This window comes from Rattus norvegicus, chromosome 19 (genome assembly GCF_021556685.1).
Source record: "Rattus norvegicus strain SHRSP/BbbUtx chromosome 19, alternate assembly SHRSP_T2T, whole genome shotgun sequence".
NCBI lineage: Eukaryota > Metazoa > Chordata > Mammalia > Rodentia > Muridae > Rattus > Rattus norvegicus.
Genome location: NC_141552.1, coordinates 18,458,887 through 18,476,844, shown reverse-complemented (window position 1 = coordinate 18,476,844; position 17,958 = coordinate 18,458,887). Strand labels below are relative to the sequence as shown.

Here is a 17,958-nt window from a genome sequence, read left to right as displayed (position 1 = left end):
GGATGCAAGGGTGGAGTGCAGACCTGAGGGGAGGGCAGATGAATGGAGTTGAGCTGCAGGATGTGAGGTTCACAGAGAATAAATAAGAAGTTAAAAAAAATAAGAAATAAGCACAGTGGGGATGAAGCTGTGAATGCTTGGCATGGGGACGTTTGGCAGTGGACTGGGCATTTTAGGGGTGGGGTGGGATTGGCGTGGGTTCTGGAGTAGTAAGGATGGTGTCTGTTCTTGTCTTTTGGGGAAACTCCTCGGTCTTCTCCCATCCCTCCTCCACCTCTACCCCCACCTCCAACCGCCATAACTGCCTCCTACCACAGCAGAGGCTTCTGGGCATCGGCCTCTTTCTGCTCAAGCTCTTCTATGTGCTCGGGGGTGGTACAAGCTTTTAAAAGTCCCAGGCAGTGGGCAGACCACTAACACTCTCCTGGCATCCCCATCCTCTCTCAGGACTTATGGTGCCAGAGCGGTTATCACAGGAGTTTTGATACTGCTGTGGACTGTCCATAGAGCCCTGCTTTCTGAGCCTCCCATGTCCACCCTGTTCCTGTCCAGGTTCCTGGCTGTCACATTTCTGCACGATGGTGAACAAGTTTGTTTTTCTGATTCTCATAACAAGAAAAGGTTAAGACTAAACTATCTAATCTTCAACCCCATCCCAGATCTGAGGAGGAGAAATGTTGCCTGAATAAAAGGAAATTCAGAGCAAACAGCTTCCAAACCTAAGAAATGACAGAAATTGTTGGCTACCCTGGGAGTCAGACAGCAAATATTCCTGTGTCACTGTGGCATCCACCTTCAACTCACTGGGCCAGGAGCTCTGACAACAATCCTTTGAAGCAGGTCACTTGAAGGACTATCCTATTTTTTTTTCCAAAAACTGGGACACAGACTTCCCCATGATCAACTTCTGCACAGTCTGGACAGCTTTCTGGCAGCAGTAGAGGTAAGTAGGTAGTATTTCACCCAATGGTTCTTTAGAGCCCATCATCTTTTTCAGAATAGATTGGGGACACTACCAGGAGTTGAGGTCTCTCCCACTGTGAAAAGCCTTTAACTATTAGGACATCTGAAATGGCAGATTCTTCAGATCTCTAAAGGATTTGAGAACCACCTTTGTATGTAATGTCTATCTCAGTGGACAAATGTGGCTTTTTTCCCAAGGGATTTACTTCCTACTTAACTTTAAAAACATACACAGGAAGTTAAATAAAGCTTATTTCTGTACCTAACTAAAGCAGTACCTAACATGACTGGAAGACTGATTATTTATAGTTGGAAAGTACTAGCTTGAATTCCTTAATTATCCACGGCAGTGTGCAGTAGTAATTTTATAACATTAGAATTTTACACCACATTGTGAATAAGTTGCATATACTTATATCTTAAAAATGAATTGAATCATTTATGCAAGTACAATTTTAAATTCTATCATCATTCAAAAATCCATGCCATCCTAAAATATTTGAGACTTTGTATTGCTTTCTAGTATAAATAGAGATACAGTGATCTATGATTTTGTCATTTTAGTCCCTTCTCCTGATTTCCCACAACATTAGACAGAGAATTGAGGAGAGAAAGAGAAAGGAAGAAAGACATCCCTGGTTCGAATTTCCTTTACTGTTTCCTCCCTGACCATGGCCAGTAAGAACTTGCAACCAACCCCCTAACTGACAATAATCATCTACAGCCCACGGCAGTCAAATAACCACCCACCCACCCTTCCTCCTGAGAACGAGGGGGTCATGTTTTTTTAAGTTGCTTCCCAATGTGTGTGGGGTGACAACATGTTTTGGGGACCTTACAACAATTGGGATATTTTCCAAATCCTGGGAGATCTTGCAGTTTCATATGCGTCCAGACCCTGAATGTGGAGGGACTGAAGTCCTGGCTACATTAACAATTGAAAATACAAACACACATTCCTACCATATGAGGAAGGTCACTGGATATCTACCCCTTGAAGTTTGCTCAAAACAATTAGTCAATTAGCTTTTTACTTATCTTCAGGTCACTTCTTAGTAAACAGGCAGAAAAGAGACAGATTGTTTGCCAAATTATATCAATTGCTTCTAAGCCAGTCACCAATTGAGTTCCTGCCATCCTTTGAAGTTTCATCAGAGAGGCTCTATTTTGCACAGACTCACAATACTTATGTCTCCCATGTGGCAAACTAAAAGAACTGTTAAGATCTCCTTAAATAATTCAACAGTTTTCCCAATCCAAAGTCTACCACCCTCCTCCAAAAAATCAAGAGATTCCTCACAAACATCTCCACTCACTTCGGTGCCAGTTTATATATCAGTCACATTTCTGTTACTGCAGAAAAATACTATGACCAAGAACAACTCAAGGAATACAGTTCTTCACATTGTGGTAACCAACCCCAACTACCAAATTATTTCATTGCTAAGTCATAAATGTAAGGTTGCTTCTGTTTTAAATTGTAATGTAAATAGCATGTATAAAGTATGTCTCATATGTGGTTGTTCCCTGAAGGGCTTGCAACCCACAGGTTGAAAACTGCACTTGTGTGTGGTGGTGGGAGGGGGGGTTGGGAGTTTTTTGTTTTGTTTGTTTGTTTTCCTTTTTGTCAAAACCCAAATGCTGATAAGAACATAGGCCAATATCAGGCTCTTCAATTTTATTCCATTAGGCACTGTGTCTGCTCTCATGATATTAACATGCTGGTTTTTCTTTTTTACTATTCCCCAAAATGAAGGTGAAATCATTAAAGGTGATGCCTCCCGCAGTGCTTTACTGTCTTATTAGTTAGCAGTGTCTGACTGCCCTGCTCAGTTGTGCTTTCATGTGAGTTCTGAGATTTTTTTTTCATTCCCATGAAGATCTGTATTGGGATTATAATGGGATGGATTTAAACCTGTAGATGACTCTGGTAGGATTCGATATAATAATATAAATCATACTGATACATGAAAATGAGAGGCCTCTTCATTTTCTGGTTTCTTCAGTTTTTTTTTTTTTATTATTCCTAATGATTTCATTTTAACAAGTCTTTACTTCCTTAGATATTACAAGATTTTTATTCTGAATGGGTTTGTTTTCTTGGCTTCTTTCGTCATATTTATTGTTGGTATACAGGAGTTCTATTGATTTTACTGTGATTTTAGTGAATGTATCCATGAGCCATAGGAGTTTGCTAGTGGTTTCGTAGTGGTCTTTATATATGGATCATATCGCCTGCAAATGAGAATGCTCTGACTGCTTTCTTTCATATTAACATGCCTTTCCATCTCTCTATTGTCATATTGTTTGGATAAGACTTCACATACTAGTTGAATTAGATGAAAAGAATGAACATCTGTGACTTATTCCTGATTTTAGTGGAAATCCATTATGATTTCCTCCAGTTAGGATGCTGTTGGCCTTGCATATTGCCTTTATAATGTTAAGGTATGTCTTCTCCATATCCCAGATTCTCCAGGACTTTTGCATTAATCACTGTGGGATTTTGCCAAAGAGATTGTCTGCCTCTACTGCAGTGATCATGTGTTTCCTGTTCTTGGTTTTCTGTGGTGAATTGTTTATTCATTTGTATTTGTTGAAACATTCTTGCACCTCTGCAGTCAAGCCAGCTTGATCACGGTACCTGACACTTTTGGTAAATGTCTGAATTTTATTTTCCAGGATATTATTGAGAAATTTTTCACTTAACTGTTCCTTCCAATCTTAGTTTCTTTTCTATGCTGTGAAGAGACACCATGAGCAAGGGAACTTGTAGAAGAAAGAGTTTATTTCAGGTTACAGTTTCAAGGATCATGAGTCTATGAATATTATGCTGGGGTACACGGCAGCAGGTAGGACACCATGTTTCTAGAGAACTGGCTGAGAGCTTACATCTTATGTGCAAGTCGGAGACAGAGAAAGTGTTAACTATAGATGGTGTTGAATTTGGAAACCTCAAAGCCCAATCCCATACACTCCTCCAACAAATCCGTATCTTATAATTCTTCCCGAATATTTCCACTAACCAGCAACAAACATTCATATATGTGAGTTTATGGGGGCCATTATCATTCAAATCACCATATTCCACTCCCAATTCCCCATAGATTCTTAAACGTATCATAATAAAAATACATTAGCTCAGCTTCCAAAATCCCTGTAGTCTTTCAGTCTCTACACAGTTTATCCACAGTGCTTTTCGACCCTCCAGGAAGTCCCTTAATTATTCCCCTATGAAATCAAAAGGCAAATTGCATATATCCAATGTGTAATGCCAAAAATATGTTATCATTGCAAAGGGAAATTGGGAATGTGGTGAGCCAGTTCAAGGCATTAACCCAACAGGGCACACTCCAGATTCTCTACTTCTGATGCATGACAAAGGGATTAGATGGGTCCACTGCTCTGGCTTTGCTGACTGCAACATAATTCCTAAAACTATGTTGTATCGCATAGATCTGTGGTGGTTGTGTTTTCATTGTCACTCATTTCTAGGAATTTTAATTTTTCCTTATGTGTTTCTCCCTTGGCCCTTTCAGTAGTGTGTTGTTTGTGTTGCTGACCTTCCACGAGAGTGTGTCCTGACTGCACTTTCTATTGTGTGATACCAGTTTGATTCCTTTGTGCTTAGATAGAATGCATGACACTACTTCACCTTTCTTATCTTTCCTGAGGGCTGTTCTGTGTCCTAATCCGTGGTCAATTTTGGAGACAGATCCACAGGCTGATAGAAAATATATGTATAGTTCAGTGTAGTTTGTTAGGTCCATTTGACTGATGATGTCACTGAATTCTGCTCCTCCTCTTTTGTTTATTTGCGTGTGATCTGCCAAGTGGTCAGAATAGACTATTAAAAACAATCACAACCACTATTATAGCTAATGGGTAATTTCAGAACTATGTGATAATTATATATTTAAATTTGTGACTGCTGTGTTTAATATGTATATATTTAGATTGTAGTATCTTTTGGTAATTGCAAAATATGAAATGAATGTCCTTACATCTTCTGGACAGGATTGGTTTGAAATCTATTCTGTCAGCTGGATAGAGAAACTGCATAGAATTGCGATAGGGACCTGTGTCTTAGGTCTGTTTCCCTAGTATATCCTCTACATCTCATGATGGTGATCCTGTTTCTGGCTAAATAATGTCTGTTCACTGGGGAATTGAGTTTAGTGACGTGCAAATATTATTTAAACCTATGTATTTAATTTTGTTAATTTTTGTGGGTTTTATTGGCTTCTTTTGATTGACTGTTCTAGTTTTGTTAAATTATTTCCTGTTTCCTCTGGTATTTTATCCTTCTCTTCAAACTAAAGTATTCCTTTTAGGATCCTCTATAGAGCTCCTTACTGGTTATACATATTTTGTAAATTTATTCATCATATGCCTTAATCAGCACAGTAGCTGTGCAGCTGCCTGCCCTCCATGGTATCAGATCTACTTTCCAAACAATAACGCTCAACTCTTACTGACTGTGTAGCATCTTGGCTGCTCTTTGTTGCACTTGGACAGCCCTCAGGACCAGGCTCTCCTCTCCCTTAACCATGGCTGCTGTCCTCTTCCTCTCTCCTCTCCATCACACATGTTCTTCCTTTATTCTCTGGCAGCTTCTTCCTCCTTCTTCCCTCCTCATGATCCTCTCTAGCAAAGCCCTCAAAGCTCACCTCCCCCATCTCTCTGCTGTGCAGCTGTTGGCTGTTGGCTTCTTTATAATCACAGTTAACTGGGAGCAGGGTCAGTTTTTGGAGGTTAACCAGTCTTGAGTTCTACATATTAGCATTAAAATACAAGCAGAATTAGGCCAATCCACTACAAGGATTTCTTTTGTTTTGTTTTGGTGTAAGTTTTCTTTTACCTTTTCACTTTTTATTTTATTTTTGGCTATTTTTTTATTAATTGGTTATTTTATTTATTTACATTTCAACTGTTGTCCTGCTTTCCACACTCCCATCATCATATCTTACATCCCATTTCTGCTCAGCTTTGCCTATATGACAGTGTTCCCCCACCTACACATATCCATTCCCACCTCACAACTCCAGCATCTACTTTTGTTGGGCAACAGGCCTCAGCGTAGACAATGGCCTCCCGCCACATGGGTGCCACTTAAATCAGTCCCCTTCTACACAGTTACCTAGAACCATAGACCCTGTATATACTTTGGCTGGCAGTTTATTCCCTAGGAGCTGGGGGATTGGTGACAGAGGGTCTGGTTAGATATTAAAGACCAATAGTTGCTGCTTTCTCTTCTTTTTCTGGTTATGGGTGAAATGGTGATTGTGTGCTTCATTTTTTGAAATTATTGAGAGATGATTTATTTCTTGGTTTTTCTTGGGTATAGTTTAGCTCATTGTCTTGGAGTTTCCCTACTACAATCCTCTGTTGTGCTTTCTTAGAGAAAAATATTGTTTAAATTTGGTTTTGTCATGAAATATTTTGGTTTCTCCATTTATGGTGATTGAGAATTATGCTGGGTATAGGATCCTTGGTCCGCATTACATCTGCCCAAGATTTTCTGGCTTTTGGAGTCTCTGTTGAGAAGTCTTGTGTAATTTAGATGAGTCTGAACTTATTTGTTACTGGTTATTTGTACCTTACCCCTTTTAATGATCTTTCTTTGATCTGTGCATTCAGTGTTTTAATTATTATGTTAATGGAGGAATTGTTTCTGGTATGATTAAATTGGCGTTCTGTAGGCTTGTTGTACCTTCATGGCCTTTTCTTCCTTTACCTTATGGATGTTTTCTGCTATGATTTACTGAATATGCTTACTGGACCTGTGAACTGGAAATCTAAATTCTCTTCTATTCTATTATCCTTAGGTTTGGACTTTTAATTCTGTCCTGAAATTCATGGATGTTTTGTATTCAATAAACCATACATGGTTATCTGAGATGGGTATTTTGTGATTTGTGGGGTGATCTCCTTGACCCCAACTGTTACACTTAGCACCACGTTTTATAATGAAACAAGGTCAAGAATGGTGACCTCTTGCCATAAACTATATGAAAAAGGCAGGTGAATTAATGTGTGTCAAGTATCAGTAGATTCCTGGGTGGTTTTTGCTCCGGGTTGGCCATATGCAACAGTTTCAAAAGCCCAAGTTTGATGTTCCTTGGGATTCCCAAGATGATGCACTCAGACCTGACAGACAACACCCAGAATCCTCGTCAAAGAAATTGATTTATAAAATCGAGGGAACGTTACTAAGTCATGTTACAAAATATTTGATCACACTGTGATCTCCAAGAATGTATTATTTACTGAAAAAGTAGTGTGTGGTATAGCAGGGCCATGGCACAGACATTTAAAGCAAGAGTTGTTTATTCATGTAAACATGGACTTAATTACGATATGGCTCACCTACCACACACATTTATGGCAAAGGTAAAAAGTGCACTTAGGTCCAGCAGATCAAGACACAACGTGAAAGGAAATCTAGATAACTAAACCAATGGAAAGTTTTTGAGTTAAAGGATTTTTAAGAAAGTGTTCAGAGGGAACAGGACTGCTCTTCTTCTGGGAGGTCAGTGAATCAGGAAAGACAGTTGGGAGCTTTACTTGACTTCAGCATCTGACTCCTGAAACTTCATTGGTAAAATTAATGTCTGGAATTTTGGATTGTAAAACAACAGGTTGGCCCTGCAGCTTTGGGCAAGGCCCATGGACAAAGAGATCGCACCTGATGGGAACAATCTTAAAAGCCATCTGATTCTGGTAAGTCACCTGAGAAGGCCTCAAGGAGAGAGGAATGAATGGGTAGCACCATAATAGAAGGCTTTAGGATCTCGGATAGTGCTACTCTAGATGCCTTGGAAATAGAAGCAGAAAATGTAAAGCTAAATGACTTCGCAGGAATTAGCTCATTTCTGATTATGATTTTTTCATATTGGTATTTTATATTTATTCTTTTTTTAAAATTTAAATCAAGAGCCTTAGGTTGTAAGGTGAGGCGGTCTTAGAATCAGAAAATGCTTAGAACACTTGTATGGCGCCCCACAACTAACACTATCTGGCTAGAAATTCTACTTTTAACTTCATCATCATCGACAGCTTCCATTTAACCAGCAGGGTCCATGCCAGGCAGACACTGAGCAGGTTGTATGTTCTGTTAATCTCCACTACAACCCAATTCAGCAGAAACACGTCCATTTTACAGGTGAAGAAACCACAGCTCAAAGCAAATGAGTATCAGGGTCCCCTCAGTCTCACTGACTGTCACTTAGACCCACATCCTTCTCTGTAAAGGGAAGCCATGGGCCTGATGTGGGCTGTGCAAGCTGACTCTGCTGAGATGATCAATGCTATTCTTGACCCTGGGAGAATTTAAGACAAGGTGAGCCCACAGACTCCTGGGATAGATTCTGCCTCTGGGTTCTAGGGTGGGACACAGTATCCCTTGTCGTGGGTCTCTACTCATCTGAGGAGTCTGCTCCCATGTGTCAGCTTCTATGGCAGTGGTTCTCAACAGTCCTACTGCTGCAACACTTTAATACAGCTCTTCATACTGTGATGATCCCCTCCATAAAATTATTTCATTGCTACTTCATAAATAATATTGCTACTCTTATGAGTCATAATGTACAAGGTATCTGATATGCAATCTCTGTGAAGCAGTTGCCACCCACAGGTGGAGAAATATTGCTCTATAAACTTTTTTTTTAATGAAAGGCTTTCACCTCAGAAGTACCTGGAGCAGTTGTAAGAGCCCTGAAATACTGACAAGTTTTGGCAAGCCCAAGACTGCTTGCCTTAATGACAACAGAGATTCCTGGCTAAAGGCACAATCTGAAATCACTGTCCCCAGGTCATTTCTTGCCTAAGTTTTCCCTCATTACAATGTCTGTCTGCTTGGACATGTCTGTCCAGGAAGCCAGTCCATGTAGTCTCTGATACAGACAGAATGCTAAAGGCAAGAATGCTTTCCCTCTGTTGGCCCACAGTCATTTCTATAGAAGTAAGTTCAAATCCCCTGTGGATAAATGTGTGTCTCTCACATGGTGTGTGAGACTTGAAATGTCAACCGTTTGAGTTGACAAAAAACAAATTTCACTTCAGATTTACAGCTGACTAAAAATTATTTTTGGGAGAATGCAGAGGGTGGCCAGGCCTGCAGAGTCAGATCCCCTCCCTGCCTGGGATGATCCCACCCTCAGTAGACTTCAGCTTCACCTATAAGGTGTAATCAGAAAAATCTGACCGTAAGATTCTGAAGTCCACAATATGCAAACCCCTAAAGTTGGTAAACGGCCTATATGGGGGTTTTCTCCAGTTTAAACTATTCTGGCTTCTTTTCTCTCTTGTGCTGCAATCTGTTCTCTCAGGTCTGTTGATCCTGGAAGGACCTGGGTTCAAGTCAAGGCCTCGTGGGTGGGGAGGAAGATGTTCTGTTGTGTGAATGAGTATGGATTAAGAATGTAGCCCCACCAACAGATTGGGAAAAGATCTTTACCAATTCTACAACAGATAGAGGGCTTATATCCAAAATATACAAAGAACTCAAGAAGTTAGACTGCAGGGAGTCAAATAACCCTATTAAAAAATGGAGTTCAGAGGTAAACAAAGAATTCACAGCTGAGGAATGCCGAATGGCTGAGAAACACCAAAAGAAATGTTCAACATCTTTAGTCATAAGGGAAATGCAAATCAAAACAACCCTGAGATTTCACCGCACACCAGTGAGAATGGCTAAGATCAAGAACTCAGGTGACAGCAAATGCTGGCCAGGATGTGGAGAAAGAGGAACACTCCTCCAATGTTGGTGGGAGGCAGACTGGTACAACCATTCTGGAAATCAGTTGGAGGTTTCTCAGAAAATTGGATATTGAACTACCTGAGGACTGAGCTATACCTCTCTTGGGCATATACCCAAAAGATGCCCCAACATATAAAAAAGACACGTGCTCCACTATGTTCATAGCAGCCTTACTTATAATAGCCAGAAGCTGGAAAGAACCCAACAGAGGAATGGATACAGAAAATGTGGTACATCTACACAATGGAATATTACTCGGCTATCAAAAACAATGATTTTATGAAATTCATAGGCAAATGGATGGAACTGGAAAATATCATCCAGAGTGAGGTAACCCAATCACAGAAAAACACACATGGTATGCATTCATTGATAAGTGGCTATTAGCCCAAATGCTTGAATTACCCTAGATGCACAGAACACATGAAAATCAAGAAGGATGACCAAAAAGCAAATGCTTCACTCCTTCTTTAAAAGAGGAACAAGAATACCCTTGGCAGGGAATAGAGAGGCAAAGATTAAAACAGAGGCAGAAGGAACACCCATTCAGAGCCTGCTCCACATGTGGCCCATACATATACAGCCACCCAATTAGATAAGATGGATGAAGCAAAGAAGTGCAGGCTGACAGGAGCCGGATGTAGATCGCTCCTGAGAGACACAGCCAGAATACAGCAAATACAGAGGCGAATGCCAGCAGCAAACCACTGAACTGAGAATAGGACCCCCGTTGAAGGAATCTTAGAAAGGACTGAAAGAGCTCAAGGGGGTTAAGACTGCATATGAAAAACAATTCCAACCAACCAGAGCTTCCAGGGACTAAGCCACTACCCAAAGACTGACCCTGGGCTCCAACTGCATACGTACCAATGAATAGCCTAGTCAGAGCACCAGTGGAAGGGGAAGCCCTTGGTCCTGCCAAGACTGAACCCCCAGTGAACGTGATTGTTGGGGGGAGGGTGGTAATGGTGGGAGGATGGGGAGGGGGACAGCCATATAGAAGAGGGGGGGTTAGGAGGATGTTGGCCAGGGAAACCGGGAAAGAGAATACAATCGAAATGTAAATAAGAAATACTCAAGTTAATAAAGAAAAAAAAAAAAAAGAATGTAGCCCCACTTTGACTGGCCAACTAAGCTCCAGAAAATCTTCCCCAATCACAAAACTGGGCCATGTGGGAGCCTAAACTGTTTAAAGGGGAGAGCTGAGTGCTTTCTCCTGGAAGAAATACTTGGGGGTTGACTGTCACTTGTGAACCTTCTGTGTTAAGTCACTTCTCAGAAGGGAAGCTTTCCTCTAACTCTTCCATGGGACCCACCCAGCACTGGGGCCTGAGGATCCTATGGTGTTGCAGCTCTGAGCTGGGAGGGGTAGCTCTCACCCTGGCATGGAGAAGCCTGTTTTCACAGCTGATCTAAATCTGAGGAACAGGGGCTTTTAAAGAAGCATGTGAGAGTATCTCCTGCAGGAGAGCCCAGTCTGCAGGGAAAGTCACACAGGACAGCGAAAAGTGACTTCGCAACAAACACAGGGAATGGGAACCAGGGAGGGCACTGGATGGATGGTCGGAGAGTTTGAGAAAGCCTGCATCTCCCTGAAAGACTTCCCACAACCATAAGTCCCACCACTGTCCCCTTCTCACAGGGGAGGCTCAGCGAAGCCTGCCACCTGCTGGGATCCCTGCAAACTAAAACCGGAGTGGAGAACTGAGGAAAGCACTTTGGTGGAGGGGGAGACACAAGTCTCCAGGGCCAGGTCAGCCTTCTGTCCCTTTGGTTCTCCTCACTTCACAGAGGTGCCTATTGAAAGGTAAAGCTCAAAACACACATTGCACCTCACACAATAATAGTGGGAGATTTCAACACCCCACTCTCATCAATGGACAGATCATGGAAACAGAAATTAAACAGTGATGTCGACAGACTAAGAGAAGTCATGAGCCAAATGGACTTAACGGATATTTATAGAACATTCTATCCTAAAGCAAAAGGATATACCTTCTTCTCAGCTCCTCATGGTACTTTCTCCAAAATTGACCATATAATTGGTCAAAAAACGGGCCTCAACAGGTACAGAAAGATAGAAATAATCCCATGCGTGCTATCGGACCACCACGGCCTAAAACTGGTCTTCAATAACAATAAGGGAAGAATGCCCACATATACGTGGAAATTGAACAATGCTCTACTCAATGATAACCTGGTCAAGGAAGAAATAAAGAAAGAAATTAAAAACTTTTTAGAATTTAATGAAAATGAAGATACAACATACTCAAACTTATGGGACACAATGAAAGCTGTGCTAAGAGGAAAACTCATAGCGCTGAGTGCCTGCAGAAAGAAACAGGAAAGAGCATATGTCAGCAGCTTGACAGCACACCTAAAAGCTCTAGAACAAAAAGAAGCAAATACACCCAGGAGGAGTAGAAGGCAGGAAATAATCAAACTCAGAGCTGAAATCAACCAAGTAGAAACAAAAAGGACCATAGAAAGAATCAACAGAACCAAAAGTTGGTTCTTTGAGAAAATCAACAAGATAGATAAACCCTTAGCCAGACTAATGAGAGGACACAAAGAGTGTGTCCAAATTAACAAAATCAGAAATGAAAAGGGAGACATAACTACAGATTCGGAGGAAATTCAAAAAATCATCAGATCTTACTATAAAAACCTATATTCAACAAAATTTGAAAATCTTCAGGAAATGGACAATTTCCTAGACAGATACCAGGTATCGAGGTTAAATCAGGAACAGATAAACCAGTTAAAGAACCCCATAACTCCTAAGGAAATAGAAGCAGTCATTAAAGGTCTCCCAACCAAAAAGAGCCCAGGTCCAGACGGGTTTAGTGCAGAATTCTATCAAACCTTCATAGAAGACCTCATACCAATATTATCCAAACTATTCCACAAAATTGAAACAGATGGAGCCCTACCGAATTCCTTCTACGAAGCCACAATTACTCTTATACCTAAACCACACAAAGACACAACAAAGAAAGAGAACTTCAGACCAATTTCCCTTATGAATATCGACGCAAAAATACTCAATAAAATTCTGGCAAACCGAATTCAAGAGCACATCAAAACAATCATCCACCATGATCAAGTAGGCTTCATCCCAGGCATGCAGGGATGGTTTAATATACGGAAAACCATCAACGTGATCCATCATATAAACAAACTGAAAGAACAGAACCACATGATCATTTCATTAGATGCTGAGAAAGCATTTGACAAAATTCAACACCCCTTCATGATAAAAGTCCTGGAAAGAATAGGAATTCAAGGCCCATACCGAAACATAGTAAAAGCCATATACAGCAAACCAGTTGCTAACATTAAACTAAATGGAGAGAAACTTGAAGCAATCCCACTAAAATCAGGTACTAGACAAGGCTGCCCACTCTCTCCCTACTTATTCAATATAGTTCTTGAAGTTCTAGCCAGAGCAATCAGACAACAAAAGGAGATCAAAGGGATACAGATCGGAAAAGAAGAGGTCAAAATATCACTATTTGCAGATGACATGATAGTATATTTACGTGATCCCAAAAGTTCCACCAGAGAACTACTAAAGCTGATAAACAACTTCAGCAAAGTGGCTGGGTATAAAATTAACTCAAATAAATCAGTTGCCTTCCTCTATACAAAAGAGAAACAAGCCGAGAAAGAAATTAGGGAAACGACACCCTTCATAATAGACCCAAATAATATAAAGTACCTCGGTGTGACTTTAACCAAGCAAGTAAAAGATCTGTACAATAAGAACTTCAAGACACTGAGGAAAGAAATTGAAGAAGACCTCAGAAGATGGAAAGATCTCCCATGCTCATGGATTGGCAGGATTAATATAGTAAAAATGGCCATTTTACCAAAAGCGATCTACAGATTCAATGCAATCCCCATCAAAATACCAATCCAATTCTTCAAAGAGTTAGACAGAACAATTTGCAAATTCATCTGGAATAACAAAAAACCCAGGATAGCTAAAGCTATCCTCAACAATAAAAGAACTTCAGGGGGAATCACTATCCCTGAACTCAAGCAGTATTACAGAGCAATAGTGATAAAAACTGCATGGTATTGGTACAGAGACAGACAGATAGACCAACGGAATAGAATTGAAGACCCAGAAATGAACCCACACACCTATGGTCACTTGATTTTTGACAAAGGAGCCAAAACCATCCAATGGAAAAAAGATAGCATTTTCAGCAAATGGTGCTGGTTCAACTGGAGGGCAACATGTAGAAGAATGCAGATCGATCCATGCTTATCACCCTGTACAAAGCTTAAGTCCAAGTGGATCAAGGACCTCCACATCAAACCAGACACACTCAAACTAATAGAAGAAAAACTAGGGAAGCATCTGGAACACATGGGCACTGGAAAAAATTTCCTGAACAAAACACCAATGGCTCATGCTCTAAGATCAAGAATCGACAAATGGGATCTCATAAAACTGCAAAGCTTCTGTAAGGCAAAGGACACTGTGGTTAGGACAAAATGGCAACCAACAGATTGGGAAAAGATCTTTACCAATCCTACAACAGATAGAGGCCTTATATCCAAAATATACAAAGAACTCAAGAAGTTAGACCGCAGGGAAACAAATAACCCTATTAAAAAATGGGGTTCAGAGCTAAACAAAGAATTCACAGCTGAGGAATGCCGAATGGCTGAGAAACACCTAAAGAAATGTTCAACATCTTTAGTCATAAGGGAAATGCCAATCAAAACAACCCTGAGATTTCACCTCACACCAGTGCGATTGGCTAAGATCAAAAACTCAGGTGACAGCAGATGCTGGCGAGGATGTGGAGAAAGAGGAACACTCCTCCATTGTTGGTGGGATTGCAGACTGGTAAAACCATTCTGGAAATCAGTCTGGAGGTTCCTCAGAAAATTGGACATTGAACTGCCTGAGGATCCAGCTATACCTCTCTTGGGCATATACCCAAAAGATGCCTCAACATATAAAAGAGACACGTGCTACACTATGTTCATCGCAGCCTTATTTATAATAGCCAGAAAATGGAAAGAACCCAGATGCCCTTCAACAGAGGAATGGATACAGAAAATGTGGTACATCTACACAATGGAATATTACTCAGCTATCAAAAACAACGAGTTTATGAAATTCGTAGGCAAATGGTTGGAACTGGAAAATATCATCCTGAGTGAGCTAACCCAATCACAGAAAGACATACATGGTATGCACTCATTGATAAGTGGCTATTAGCCCAAATGCTTGAATTACCCTAGATCCCTAGAACAAACGAAACCCAAGACGGATGATCAAAATGTGAATGCTTCACTCCTTCTTTAAATGAGGAAAAAGAATACCCTTGGCAGGGAAGGGAGAGGCAAAGATTAAAACAGAGACTGAAGGAACACCCATTCAGAGCCTGCCCCACATGTGGCCCATACATATACAGCCACCCAATTAGACAAGATGGATGAAGCAAAGAAGTGCAGACCGACAGGAGCCGGATGTAGATCGCTCCTGAGAGACACAGCCAGAATACAGCAAATACAGAGGCGAATGCCAGCAGCAAACCACTGAACTGAGAATAGGTCCCCTATTGAAGGAATCAGAGAAAGGACTGGAAGAGCTTGAAGGGGCTCGAGACCCCAAAAGTACAACAATGCCAAGCAACCAGAGCTTCCAGGGACTAAGCCACTACCTAAAGACTATACATGGACTGACCCTGGACTCTGACCCCATAGGTAGCAATGAATATCCTAGTAAGAGCACCAGTGGAAGGGGAAGCCCTGGGTCCTGCTAAGACTGAACCCCCAGTGAACTAGTCTATGGGGGGAGGGCGGCAATGGGGGGAGGGTTGGGAGGGGAACACCCATAAGGAAGGGGAGGGGGGAGGGGGATGTTTGCCCGGAAACCGGGAAAGGGAATAACACTCGAAATGTATATAAGAAATACTCAAGTTAATAAAAAAAAAAAAAAAAAAAAAAAAAAAAAGAAAGGTGAGGCAAGCCGGGATCTCAACAGTCTTTGGCCAAAGAAGTGAGAGCCCACAGGGCAGAGCAAGGCAAAGCAGAGCCAGGCAGAGCAAAGTGAAGCCCTGCCAGTCAGCAAATAGGCCTTGCGCATGTGGGACTGGTGGCAGCAGTGCTTGCCCTTGCTCTCCTGGTGGTGCAGAACACCTGCCTGGATGTGGGGAAACTCACAGTGGCTTGTCCTCCAGCTGCAACTGCCAGTGCTTGGGGAGGGGGAAGTTGAAGATGCTCCCATGATCCTCCGATTTCTGGCCCACTTTGTCCACGGTTGTCCATGTTCAAGGCTGTGGTCAGCCCCGCCAGAAGCCCCGAGGACAGGTAGAGCAAGCACAACTGGCCAGCAACCACCATGGGCATCTGCGGTGGGACCCAGGCCAAGTAGCCACAGAGGCGCACCAGGCAGCCAGGCACCAGCCCCAAGCCTGTGCATACTGAGGCCAATGACACTCCACTAGTCCCTCCCACCATGCACATCCCACCCCTGGTAGGCAAGATCTCTCTGTCCAGGGCTTCCCCCAGACCTCCAACTACCACCAGCTCAATGAGCCTTTACTTAATTCTTGTTAACCATAATGGCTTGTCATAAAAGGTCATTGGGAAAGTCAATGATGAGATGAAAGCCTTAAAAGAAAACTAGAGAGACTTACAGAAATGAAGAAGAAAGCTCTCTTCCCAGTAGGAGCCTGGCAGTCCCAAGCTCAGGGCACCTCATGTCCAGTCTTGAACCCAGCATGCATTGTTGTGGAGAACCTGCCTGCTTAAGGACCTGGCTTCCCACTCATTCTCCTGAGATGATGACTTTAATTCTTTTAATTTTTACTGGTTATTTTCTTCATTTCCATTTCATGTGTTATCCCCTTTTCCAGTTTCCTTTCTCCACAAAGCAGAGTCCAGCTCACAAGCCTGAGCAGCTGCAGCCATAGTGCACCATGGGGGATCCTGGGGCAGACTGTTTCATCACCAAGATCCTGTGGACCCACAGGGGCTGCATGACCTTAAAGGAACTGCAGAGTAGGATCAGGCTCCAGAGGCAGAGCTCTATGAGCTGCTGGGCAAGACTGCTTATTCCTATTGGAGACTGGAGATCAGGCAGGGATCATGCTGTAGGTGGCGGCTACTACTGAAGCCTGTGGCTTCAATCTCAAGTGCATCCAGGGACCATGCTACAGATTGCCCAAGCCTCTGCAAGCTCAAACTTCTGGGACAGAGTCATTATGCAAAATCCCAGAGAAACCTCTGCAAATATCCACACCAAGTTTTTAGGAACAGAGCTTCCAGGTCCTGAAGAATCATGAGCTTTCTGGGCTTAACCAAGAGGAGCCGGCCTTCTTCCTGGTACAGGGGGATTCTTTTCTCCTGCAAAAGTTACTACAAAGGAGACAGCCACAAACAGATCTGCTTGAAGCCACAGCCATGCAAGAGAGTCCAAGTCTGTGAGCACTTCACCCAGGCCAACTGCCGTTACCTCAATTGTCTCAGGTCTCATGACCTGTTGGACAGGAAGGTGCTGACCTCCGTGACTGAGCACGGGCTGAGTTCTGATGGGGTCCAGAACATCCAGGACATCTGCAACAACAAACACATTAGGAGGAGACCCACTGGCATGAGAGCTCCCCATGAACATCATAGCAGCAGGGCACACAGAGACAAAAGCAAAAGCAGAGACTGATTCCTTCCAAACAGTCTAGGATTTCTCTCCCATGTCTCATTTTGGCATCTGGTTCACTTTGTCCAGATGTCACCAGCTGTAAGGATTCCCTGGAGGATGTGTCTATAGCTGTCACTCAGGAGGTCAAGAACCTGGGGACCCAGGACTCTGCACAGCTTTCCTTGGTCTCATCTAAGGCTGCTGGTGTCTGAGGACCCAGTCACATGAGAGCAAGCCAGGGGTTTTCTGAGAATGGACATCTGGATGGCTTCTTTTCTAGAAATCCTACTGATTCTTTGTAAGCTCCTGCCTCCTCTGCTGGCTTTCTTCTTGCTGCAGCAAAAAGAGATGAGTCCATGTCCATGAGAACAGGCATGCCTTCTGGACACCGCATGGAGGTCAAGGGAAAGAATGAGGCTCCAGACATCGATTACATCCCATTTTAAATGGTTCTATTGATGGGGTGACAATGGAAGAAGCAACAGACTCAGGAATTCTAGGTAAAAGGAGAAACTCAGGGAAGGAGTTTGGCAATGTTCCTTCTCTTTCAATTCAGTGGAATAATTGA

The 17,958-nt window shown here is 42.2% G+C and overlaps 2 protein-coding genes and 1 pseudogene across 12 annotated transcripts in view; 2 read left to right on the top strand and 1 right to left on the bottom strand.

Annotated features, from left to right (window-relative positions):
- LOC147998965 (uncharacterized) overlaps window positions 1–17,308 on the bottom strand; it is a 27,842-nt gene extending 10,534 nt beyond the window's left edge. The window contains exon 1 of the mRNA XM_087595772.1: window positions 16,390–17,308. The gene's annotated coding sequence lies outside the window, so the exon portion shown is untranslated. The remainder of the gene's footprint in view (window positions 1–16,389) is intronic.
- LOC147998964 (disks large homolog 5-like) overlaps window positions 1–17,958 on the top strand; it is an 81,511-nt gene that overhangs the window by 27,087 nt on the left and 36,466 nt on the right. For 2 of the 11 annotated variants that reach the window (XR_015643835.1, XR_015643837.1), the window contains exons 1-2: window positions 311–943; window positions 7,605–7,686. The gene's annotated coding sequence lies outside the window, so the exon portion shown is untranslated. Of the gene's footprint in view, window positions 1–300; window positions 944–7,604; window positions 7,687–17,958 lie in introns of those variants that run through there. The other 9 variants (XR_015643829.1, XR_015643836.1, XR_015643830.1 and 6 more) reach the window with 9 other exon arrangements.
- LOC134483585 (zinc finger CCCH-type antiviral protein 1-like) lies at window positions 16,672–17,958 on the top strand (annotated as a pseudogene).